At 42.5% G+C, this 12,114-nt stretch overlaps 1 non-coding gene across 1 annotated transcript; it reads left to right on the forward strand.

The window, feature by feature from the left end:
• Nucleotides 1-670: 670 nt before the first annotated feature.
• On the forward strand, nucleotides 671-745 carry Trnal-caa (transfer RNA leucine (anticodon CAA)). The gene has a single exon. It is a non-coding gene; the product is annotated as a tRNA-Leu (tRNA).
• The last annotated feature ends 11,369 nt before the right edge of the window (nucleotides 746-12,114 follow it).

The following is a 12,114-nucleotide window of genomic DNA, read 5'->3' on the forward strand; positions in this document are numbered from 1 at the left end:
ATACGGAACATTGCAGAATACAGATGTAGATGTACAAGTTGTACTACCTGTCCCGGCGTAACATCAAGCCCCATCACGTCGGCCTGGAACGATACAGCAAAGAAGGCTGTGAGACGACATCAGCCAATAGAACGCTGACTAGGACGACACCACGACAGAAGCGGCCCCTATACGAACAGAATACGAGCGCCGCTCCAGCTAGCCGTGGCCACACTAGAAGAGACTCACTAGAAGACGAACCGTGATTTGTGAACAGTATTATTTCTTTCCAGAATGAGATTATCACTCTGCAGCGGAGTGTGCGCTGATATGAAACTTCCTGGCAGATTAAAACTGTGTGCCCGACCGAGACTCGAACTCGGGACCTTTGCCTTTCGCGGGCAAGTGCTCTACCAACTGAGCTACCGAAGCACGACTCACGCCCGGTACTCACAGCTTTACTTCTGCCAGTACCTCGTCTCTTATCTTCCAAACTTTACAGAAGCTCTCCTGCGAACCTTGCAGAACTAGCACTCCTGAAAGAAAGGATATTGCGGAGACATGGCTTAGCCACAGCCTTTCTTTCAGGAGTGCTAGTTCTGTAAGGTTCGCAGGAGAGCTTCTGTAAAGTTTGGAAGGTAGGAGACGAGGTACTGGCAGAAGTAAAGCTGTGAGTACCGGGCGTGAGTCGTGCTTCGGTAGCTCAGTTGGTAGAGCACTTGCCCGCAAAAGGCAAAGGTCCCGAGTTCGAGTCTCGGTCGGGCACACAGTTTTAATCTGCCAGGAAGTTTCAGTATTATTTCTTGATGGAAATTGTATATAGGCCTATAGAAGGACATTGATTATTTGCATGTTGCCAATTGCTTTCAACATCTCTTTGTATAAAGGTAAAGTAAAGTACTGTCAATTTAATTTACTGTAAGAAACTCCATTAATATGATTTCCTTGAACTGTTGTCTCGCTATCCAATAAACAGCTTCCTAGCACCCTATATTAGACGACACTACCATTCATCGAAATTGTACCACTGGGCTCCATCAGCTCAACTAATTCGTCTTTATGCTGTAGAAACATCTACTGCTACTCCTCACTCCAGCGTATCTCTCCATTCTCTTTCAGCGTCGGCTGGTGACGTTCCTCCCTTTTTTCCGACTTGTAGATCTCGTGAGGTGTGATCAGTCGGGTTTCTTGATGTAGATAATGTCAGACCCTCTGATCCACACATTCTTGGTCATTTTGAACTGCATCTGATTTTCACCACGACTAGTTTCATTGAAACATTACCATAACACTATCCTGCCTTATCCAAAGACGCATGCACACAGATACGCTGATATCGATGGTGTACTGTCTAGCGTAAGCTTTTTGACTATCAGATAACCCAATATGAGAATTGTCACATGGGAAGCAACGGCCAATCAAACACTTGCTGTGAGAATACACTACTGGCCATTAAAATTGCTACACCAAGAAGAAATGCAGATGATACTAGAACTGACATGTGATTACATTTTCATGCAATTTGGGTGTATAGATCCTGGGAAATCAGTACCCAGAACAACCACCACTGGCCGTAATAACGGCCTTGATACGCCTGGGCATTGAGTCAAACAGACCTTGCATGGCGAGTACAGGTACAGCTGCCCATGCAGCTTCAACACGATACCACAGTTCATCAAGAGTAGTGACTGGCGTATTGTGACGAGCCAGTTGCTCGGCCACCATTGACTACAAGTTTTCAATTGGTGAGAGATCTGGAGAATGTGCTGGTCAGGGCAGCAGTCGAACATTTTCCGTATCCAGAAAGGCCCGTACAGGACCTGCAACATGCGCTCGTGCATTATCCTGCTGAAATGTAAGGTTTCGCAGGGAGGTATGAAGGGTAGAGCCACGGGTCGTAACACATCTGAAATGTAACGTCCACTGTTCAAATTGCCGTCAATGTGAACAAGAGGTAACCGAGACGTGTAACCAATGGCACCCCATACTATCACGCCGGGTGATACGCCAGTATAGCGATGACGAATACACGCTTCCAATGTGAGTTCACCGCGATGTCGCCAAACACGGATGCGACCATCATGATGCTGTAGACACAACCTGGATTCATCCGAAAAAATGACGTTTTGCCATTCGTGCACCCAGGTTCGTCGTTGAGTACACCATCGCGGGCGCTCCTGGCTGTGATGCAGCGTCAAGGGTAACCGCAGCCATGGTCTCCGAGCTGATAGTCCATGCTGCTGCAAATGTTCGTGCAGATGGCTGTTGTCTTGCAAACGTCCCCATCTGTTGACTCATGGATCGAGACGTGGCTGCACGATCCGTTACAGCCATGCGGATAAGATGGCTGTCATCTCGACTGCTAGTGATACGAGGCCGTTGGAATCCAGCACGGCGTTCCGTATTACCCTCCTGAACCCACCGATTCCATACTCTGCTAACAGTCATTGGATCTCGACCAACGCGAGCAGCAATGTCGCGATACGATAAACCGAATCGCGATAGGCTACAATCCGAACTTTATCAAAGTCGGAAACGTGATGGTACGCATTTCTCCTCCGTACACGAGGCATCACAACAACGTTTCACCAGGTAACGCCGGTCAACTGTTGTTTGTGTATGAGAAATCGGTTGGAAACTTTCCTCATGTCGGCACCGGCACCAACCTTGTGTGAATGCTCTGAAAAGCTAATCATTTGCATATCACAGCATCTTCATGTCTGTTAAATTTTAGCGTCTGTAGCACGTCATCTTCGTGGTGTAGCAATTTTAATGGCCAGTAGTGTAAGTTTTGAACTTAGCATGGCGGAAGCTACTCTCGTCTCTTGCCTAGGTTTGCCTGACCCTGCGGCCATCGGTTGCCGTTTCATTTCATGTTGTTGCTAATCTTTTGGTGTGGTCACTACATGTGCTGACTTGGATATTTACTTGGCATTCTGAATGGAATCGGAACTCAGTTCCTTGTGGAGGGGTTTCAGTCGTGTGTCCATATGGACCGAAATATTCTTGCATTCCATTGCTGTCCATGATTTATTTATTTACACGTCAAGTACCGTAGGACCAAATTGAGGAACAAATCTCCAAGGTCATGGAAAGTAACAACAGATAATAATAAAATGTTTATTAACCCAAAAAATGTCAAGCCATAAGTTTCATTAAACGCAGTCAACAATACATCAGAATCAGTTTATTTTTTAAGGAAATCGTCTACAGAATAGAAGGAGTGACCCATGAGGAAACTCTACAGTTCCGATTTAAAAGCACGTGGATTACTGCTAAGATTTTTTAATTATTCTGATAGCTTTTTGAAAATGGATGCAGCAGTATACTGCACAGCTTTCTGTACAAGAGTTAAAGAAGTCCGACCCAAATGCAGGTTGGATCTCTGCTGAATGTTAACTAAGTCGTAGCATCTCATTCTTGGGAATAAGCTGATATTGTTAACAAGAAAGACAGTAAAGAATATATATATATTGAGATGTCAATGTCAAAATACCCAGACTGGTGAATAGGGGTCGACAAGAGGTTCGTGAACTTACACCACTTATTGGTCACACGGCCCGTTTCTGAGACAAAAATATCCTTTTTGAGTGGGAAGACTTACCCCAAAATATAAAACCATACGACATAAGGGAATGAAAATAAGCAAAGTAGACTAAATTTCGCGTCGAAAGGTCACTAACTTCAGATACCATTCGAATAGCAAAAATGGCAGCAGTAAGTCTCTCAAGAAGATCCTGAACGTGAGCTTTCCACGACAGTTTACTATCTGTCTGAACACCTAGAAATTTGAACTGTTCAGTTTCACTAATCATATTCCCATTCTGTGAAACTGAAACGACGGATTTTGTGGAATTATGTGTTAGGTACTGTAAAAACTAAGTCTCACAGTGATTTACTGTTAGCTTATTTTATACAAGCGATGAACTTAAAAACTGCACTGTTTGAAACCGAGCCACTATTGCACATAACATCCTTTACTACAAAGCTAGTGTCATCAGCAAACAGAAATATTTTAGACTTACTCATAATACTTGAAGCATATCATTTATATAAATAAGGAACAGGAGTGGCCCTAACACAGTTCCCTGGAGGACCCCTCCCCCCCTCCTTGACCGCGCCCCACTCAGACCCCGCATCACAACCATTCTCAGCATTATGAGTAATGACCGTTTGCTGTCTGTTTTTGAAGTAAGAGGTGAACCAATTGTGAGCTACTCCCCGTATTCCGTAATGGTCCGACTTCTGAAGCAATATTTTGTGATCAACACAATCATATACCTTAGTTAAGTCGAAAAGTATGCCTAGCGTTCGGACCTTTTGTTTAATCCATCCGATACCTCACAGAGAATAGAGAATATAGCATTTTCAGTTGTTAAACGACTTCTAAAGCCGAACTGTACATTTGATAGCAAATTATGTGATATAAAATGATCAATTATCCTTACATTCACAGCCTTTTCAATAACTTTAAGAAACACTGATGGCATAGAAATAGGTCTAAAATTGCCTACGTTATCCCTTTCACCCTTTTTATAAAGCGGCTTTACTACTGAGTACTTTAATCGTTCAGGAAACTAACCATTCCTAAAGGAAAAATTACAAATGTGGCTAAGTACAGGGCTAATATGTGCAGCACAGTACTTTAATATTCTGCTAGCCACTCCATCAAATCCATGACTGTCCTTAGTCTTCAGTGATTTAATTATTGACTCAGTTTCCCACTTATCAGTATCACAGAGGAGTATTTGAGACATCAGAAAATGATAGTTAAATGCTGTACTTATATCTGATTTATTAGTAAGAAAAAATGGAAATGAGCGTATGGCGTCGTTGGCCGGTAGGCCCAATCCGGGGAAGTTCGGCCGCCAAGTGCAAGTCTTATTTCAGTCGACGCCACATTGGGCGATTTGCGCGTCGGTGATGAGGATGAAATGATAATGAGGACAACAGAACATCCAGTCCCCGAGAAGAGAAAAACTCCAACTCGGCCAGGTATCGAAGCCGGGCCCACTTGCATAGGAGGCGAGGACGTTACCACCTAGCTAAGCAGGCGGACTATCAGTAACAGAAATCTTTTTACTACGAACTGACTTTATATAGTCGACCTTGTGCCGCTGACCTGACACTTCCTCTACAACTGACTATTTATTTTTAATTTTATCCTGTGAATTAGCTATTCTATCTGGGCACCACATGCTTTTTGCCTTCCAAATAACATTTTTAAGCACCTTACAATATTGTTTGTAACGGGCTACTGTAGCTTGATTGAGCTAGATACTAAAACTCCCTCTCATTCAGTAACAAGCCAGTTTGATTTTTTGGTAAAATCATTTTATGTAATGTGGTCTAATTTTTATGAATTTAGTTTGGTTTGTGATGCTGTTCAATAAAGTTTACGTCTGCTTATTCGTAGAAAGAGTGGTGTCGACACTTCCTCTACAACTGACTATTTATTTTTAATTTTACCCTGTGAATTAGCTATTCTATCTGGGCACCACATGCTTTTTGCCTTCCAAATAACATTTTTAAGCACCTTACAATATTGTTTGTAACGGGCTACTGTAGCTTGATTGATCTAGATACTAAAACTCCCTCTCATTCAGTAACAATCCAGTTTGATTTTTTGGTAAAATCATTTTATGTAATGTGGTCTATTTTTTATGAGTTTAGTTTGGGTTGTGATGCTGTTCAATAAAGTTCACGTCTGCTTATTCGTAGAAAGAGTGGTGTCGATGTGCCCGTTTCCCCGAAAACTGCTTTGCTGGTTCCGTTCCACGTGCTTGTGCAAGCTCACAGCCTGCTACAGACCACACTGTGATTCCATGCACTGTTTAGTTGTACTACAACTCAGAAATATCTTGCAAATTTTGCAACACCACAAACATTATTAGACAACTTTATGCAAAACGTTAAGGACGAAAATAACATTTCCATGATATGTTAGTGCTAAGTAAAGGAGGTAGGTGAAACCTGGGCCATACATAGAAATACATGGTGTGATAAAAAAGTAACAGAATTTTTTAATTTTTCGGGCTTTCTACACCCGATTTTCATAACTTTTTTGTCTTGTCGGTACACTTGCCCCTGATGTGTGTTTGTATTTTCAGCTGTTTTGAATACTTAGTTTATTGTTGACAGTCGAAAAGGTCGTACGTGTTTTCGAGTGCTAGACGAATTTATACTTACGAAAAAGATGGATCAAAGAACGTGCGTTAAATTTTGCTTTTAAGATGGAATGAAGTGCAGCTCCGCTTTCGAGAAGTTGGCTGTAGCTTTAGGTGAATCTGAGTAAGACAAAAGTTTACAAGCCGTTTAAACGCCATAAAGGCGGTCGAGAAGAAGTAAAGAAAATGGTTCTGGAAAGTCACCGAATCACGATTGGAGAGGTTGCGGATGATTTTGGCACGTCCTTTGGCTCATGAGAAGCGATTTTTTCGGATGCTTTTTCCATAAAACGTGTAGCACCAAAGTTTGTTCCGAAACTGTGGAATTTCGACCAAAACCGACGTCGTGTAGACATCGCTCAAGAATTGCTGAATGAAGTTAACAACGATCCAGAACTCGTAAATAACGTTATAGCAGGTGATGAAAAATAGGCATACGGATATGATGTCGAAACCATGGCCCAATAGTCGCAATGAAAACTATCTGTAGAACCAGAACCGAAAAAATTTCGACAAGTTCAGTCTCATGTGAAGGTCCTTCTCAGTGTTTTCTTCGATTTCAATAGGATAGCACATGATGGGTTCCTGCTTTACGGTCGTACAGTCAATAAGGAATACTATCTGGAAGCTAAGCGCCGTTTGCATGAAGAATTCCGAAGAAAACGACCAGAACGGTGGCGAAATCAATCGTGCAAATTCCACCACGATAATGCTCTGCTCACACTTCAATGGTTGTTTGCCACTTTTTGTCAGAAACAAAACCGTCATTCAGCATTAGCAAACGTATTCGCCCGACATGGTTCCCGGCGATTTTTTTCTGTTCCTGAGGCGGAAGAGAAACATGCAACGACGGTATTTTGCAGCCACTGATGAGATAACAGAATCGTTGAAGGAGCTGAATACTATAAAGAAAAGTAGTTCCAGAAGTGCTCCCAAGATCAGAAAAAGCGCTGGCCCAGTTGTATTATCTCTGGGGGGCATTACTTTGAAGACGACAAAGTTTATGTTAAAATAAAGATGCTTTAAGAAAGTCGAAAATTCCCGTTCCTTTTTGATTATACCTCGTAACTCCTACAGGATAGAAAAGAAGGTTCCTGAAAGAAATACTCAATGAGACGAACAGAAATGACACTTTTATTCAAAGACAATAATTACACTGAAGTCACCATGATTTGTGATGGTCCCCAGGACATGGTTCTTTATGGGGTGTGTGATCACCATGGGCGGCGATACATGCCCTGCAATGTGCTCCCGAGCTGGCCCTGAGATTAGCTCAAAATGGTTGAAATGGCTCAAAGCACTATGGGACTTAACATCTGAGGTCATCAGTGCCCTAGACTCAGAACTACTTAAACCTAACTAACCTAAGGACATCACACGCATCCACGTCCGAGGCAGGATTCGACCCTGCGACCGCAGCAGCAGTACCCTGAGATTGGCATGGAGTTCTTGTGACAGGGCTTTCCATTTCTCCACCAGCAAGGTTGGCAACTGCTGGATTATCACTGGAGCAAGTGGAGGTGTTACAATACGTTTCCCCCAAAGTATCCCACATACTATATGCTCGACGGGATCCAAGTCGCGGGATCAGGCACGTTAGTCCATTCGGTGAACGTCCTCTCGTCCCAAGAGCTCCCACATCTACTCAGTTCAATGCGGTGGCGCACTGTCATCCATTAAAATGAAGTCAAGACAAAATGCGCCCCTGACACGACGCAGATCGGGAAGGAGGGTAGTGTGACAACAACGATGACCGTTACATGTACCGTTCTCAAAGATTTGGAGGTCAGTACATCTACATCTTCATCTACATGGATACTCTGCAAATCACATTCAAGTGCTTGGCAGAGGGTTCATCGAGCCACCTTCACAATTTTCTATTATTACAATCTTGTATAGCGCGCGGAAAGAATGAACGCGCATGTCTTTCCGTACGAGCTCTGATTTCCCTTATTTTATCGTGGTGATCGTTCCTCCCTATGTAAGTCGGTGTCAACAAAATATTTTCGCATTTGGAGGAGAAACTTTGTGATTGGGATTTCTTGAAAAGATTCCGTCGCAACGTAAAACGCCTTTCTTTTAATGATTTCCCGCCCAAATCCTGTATCATTTCTGTGACACTCTCTGCCATATTTCGCGATAATACATAACGTGCTGCCTTTTTTTTTAACTTTTTCGGTGTACTCCGTCAGTCCTATCTGGTAAAGATCCCACACCGAGCAGCAGTGTTCTAAAAGAGGACGGACAAGCGTAGTGTAGGCAGTCTCCTTAGTAGGTCTTAGCCTTCCCCAAAACATTTTCTATGTTTAAGTTTTCCTTCCAATTTAAGTTCTTCGTAATTGTGATACCTAGGTATTTAGTTGAATTTACGGCTTTTAGATTAGACTGATTTATCGTGTAACCGAAGTTTGAGTTACTTTTAGCACTCATGAGGATGACCTCACACTTTTCGTTATTGAGGGTCAACTGCCACTTTTCGCATCATTCAGATATCTTTTCTAAATCGTTTTGCGATTTGTTTTGATCTTCTGACGACAGCGTCATCTGCAAACAAACCAAGACGGCTGCTCAAAATGTCACATGTTTATACAGAGGAGGAACAGCAGAGGACCTCTAACACTACCTTGGGGAACGCCAGAAATCATTTCTGTTTTACTCGATGACTTTCCGTCAATTACTACGAACTGTGACATCTCTGACAAGAAATCACAAATCCAGTCACATAACTGATTTCACTACGAGCCGCTTGTGTGGTACAGTGTAAAAGCCTTCCGGAAATCCAGAAATGAGGAATCGATCTGAAATCCCTTGTCAATAGCACACAGCACTTCAAGTGAATAAAGAACTAGTTGTGTTTCAAAGGAACGATGTTTTCTAAACCCATGTTGACTGTGTATCAGTAGACCGTTTTCTTCGAGGTAATTCATAATGTTCGAACACAATATACGTTCCAAAATCGTGCTGCATATCAACCTTAACGATATGGGCCTGTAATTTAGTGGATTACTCCTACTACCTAGCTTGAATATTGGTGTGACCTGTGCAACTTTCCAGTCTTTGGGTACTGATCTTTCTTCGAGCGAACGGTTGTATATGATTGTTAAGTATGGAGCTAATGCATCAGCATACTGCGAAAGCAACCTAATTGGTATACAGTCTGGACCCGAAGACTTGCTTTTATTAATTGGTTTAAGTTGCTTCACTACTCCGAGGATATTTATTTACTTCTACATTAATCATGTTGGGAGCTGTTCTCGATTCGAATTCTGGAATATTTACTTCGTTTTCATTTGTGTATTCATTTCGGAAGGCTGTGTTTAGTAACTCTGCTTTGGCTGCACTGTCTTCGATAGTATCTCCATTGCTACCGCGCAGAGAAGGCATTGATTGTTTCTTGCCGCTGACATACGACTATAATCTCTTTGGATTTTCTGCCAGGTTTCGAGACAAAGTTTCGTTGTGGAAACTGTTATAGACATCTCGCATCGATGTTCGCGCAAATTTCGAGCTTCTGTAAAAGATCGCCAATCTTGGGGATTTTGCATCTGTTTAAATTTGGCATGTTGGTCTCGTTGTTTCTGCAACAGTGTTCTAACCCGTTTTGTGTACCAAGGAGGATCAGCTCCGTCGTTTTTTATTTGATATAAATCTCTCAATTGCTGCCGATACTATTTCTTTGAATGTAAGCCACATCTGGTCTGCACTTATATTATTAATTTGGAATGAGTGGAGATTGTCTCTCAGGAAGGCGTGAAGTGAATTTTTGCCTGCTTTTTTGAATAGGTATACTTTTCGGTTATATTTCGAGGATTTGGGGATTACAATATTCAATCTCGCTACGACAACTCTGTGTTCACTAATCCCCGAATGCGTTTAGCACAATTTCGGATGATATTTTATGCGTACCTCCGGAATTACCCATATATTTTCGCCAACATAGCGAGGGTAAGTTAAAGTGACCACCAACTATTATCGTATGAGTCGGGTACGTGTTTGGAGTCAAAGTACGCCAGTGCAATGTTATATAACAATAGGACCACTAAGACGGTATATTCGACAATGATGGAAGTATTTCCATTTGTTGAGAGGTGAGAAGACGTAAGGCACCAAGGGACATTGTCCAATATTGTCATTTTTGTGGGCCAGGTGTTATGGTGTGGGAAGGCATAATGTTTCATGTGCGTACTGACGTCCAAATCTTTGTAAACGGTACACTCGTCGGTTGACACCTTTGTGGCACTGTAGTCCTTTCCCACGTCCGTCTTTTCAGGGCTCCTTTCCGCCCTGACTTTATTTTTTTCGGGTGACAATGCGCTACCGCATCGAACTGAGCACATGGAGAAGCTTGCAGAACGAGAGGATATTTGGCGAAAGTCTGGCCTGTTCGTTCCCCTGACCAGAGTCCCACCGAGTACAGGTGCTCCAGTGACCATCCACTAGTTGTCAACAGTACTAGTGGCGGAATGGAGCGCCCTACCACAAGAACTCTTTACCAACTTTGTTCCCAGCATGAAAGGAAGTTGCAGAACACGCATAGAAGTCCGTGGTGAACATTCCCTAGTAAGAACCATGTCCTGCCTTTTGTAATGTCCTGGGGACCTACATAAATCGCGGTGAATTCAGCTTCATTATGGTATTTGAATTAAAAAGTCACTTCTGTACGTTTCATTGAATATTTATTTCAGTTGCCTTCCGTGCTATGCTGTAGCACTTATTTCTATGTATGGTCAAAGCTTCGTCTAGCAATGTTACCTATTTTTACAGTACACCTACATCTACATGGTTACTCTGCAATTCACACTTAAGTGCCTGGCAGAGGGTTCATCGAACCATTTTCAAATTACTTCTCTACCATTCCACTCTCGAATGGAACGTGGGAGAAAAGAACACCTAAATCTTGCCGTTCGTGCTCATATTGCTCTTATTTGATTATGTTGATCATTTCCCCCTACGTAGGTGAGCGCCAACAAAATATCCACGCATTCGGAGGAGAAAGTTGTTGATTGAAATTTCGTAAATAGTTCTCGCCGCAAAGAAAACCGCCTTTGTTTCAGTGACTGCCACTCCAACTCTCGTATCATATTAGTGACACTCTCACCCCTATTGCGCGATAACGCGAAACGAACTGCCCTTCTTTGGTTAAAATATTTTTTATTATGTTGATTAATATTAATTAATATTAATTAATTTACTATTTTGACAGATTAATGTGTTGAATTTAGAATTCATTTATGCAGATTTTGTCGTTGTCCTCCATCTATCCTACCTGGTAAGGATCCCACACCGCGCAGCAATATTCCACCAGAGGACGGACAAGTGTAATGTTGGCTGTCTAGTGGTTTTGTCGTATCTTCTAAGTGGTTCAAATGGCTCTGAGCACTATGGGACTTAACATCTATGGTCATCAGTCCCCTAGAACTTAGAACTACTTAAACCTAACTAACCTAATGACATCACACAACACCCAGTCATCACGAGGCAGAGAAAATCCCTGACCCCGCCGGGAATCGAACCCCGGAACCCGGGCGCGGGAAGCGAGAACGCTACCGCACGATCACGAGCTGCGGACCATCTTCTAAGCGTTCTGCCAACGAAGCGCAGTCTTTGTTTCCTCTTCCCCACAATATTATCTATGTGGTCTTTCCAGTTTAAGTTGCTCGTAATTGTAATTCCTAGGTATTTAGTCAAATTGACAGCCCTTAGATTTGTGCGATTTATCGTATACCCAAAATTTATCGGATTTCTTTTAGTACCCATGTGGATGACCTCCAACTTTTCTTTGTTTAGTGCTTATTGCCACTTTTCGCACCAAACAGAAATTCTATCTAGATCATTTCGTAAGTGGAATTGATCGTCTGATGATGTTACTAGACGATAAATTACAGCATCATCTGCAAACAGTCTAAGGGGGCTGCTCAGATTATCACCTAGATCATTTATATAAATCAGGAACAGCAGAAGGCGTATG

The sequence above is a fragment of the Schistocerca serialis genome, chromosome 4 (assembly GCF_023864345.2).
Source record: "Schistocerca serialis cubense isolate TAMUIC-IGC-003099 chromosome 4, iqSchSeri2.2, whole genome shotgun sequence".
NCBI classification, from domain to species: domain Eukaryota; kingdom Metazoa; phylum Arthropoda; class Insecta; order Orthoptera; family Acrididae; genus Schistocerca; species Schistocerca serialis.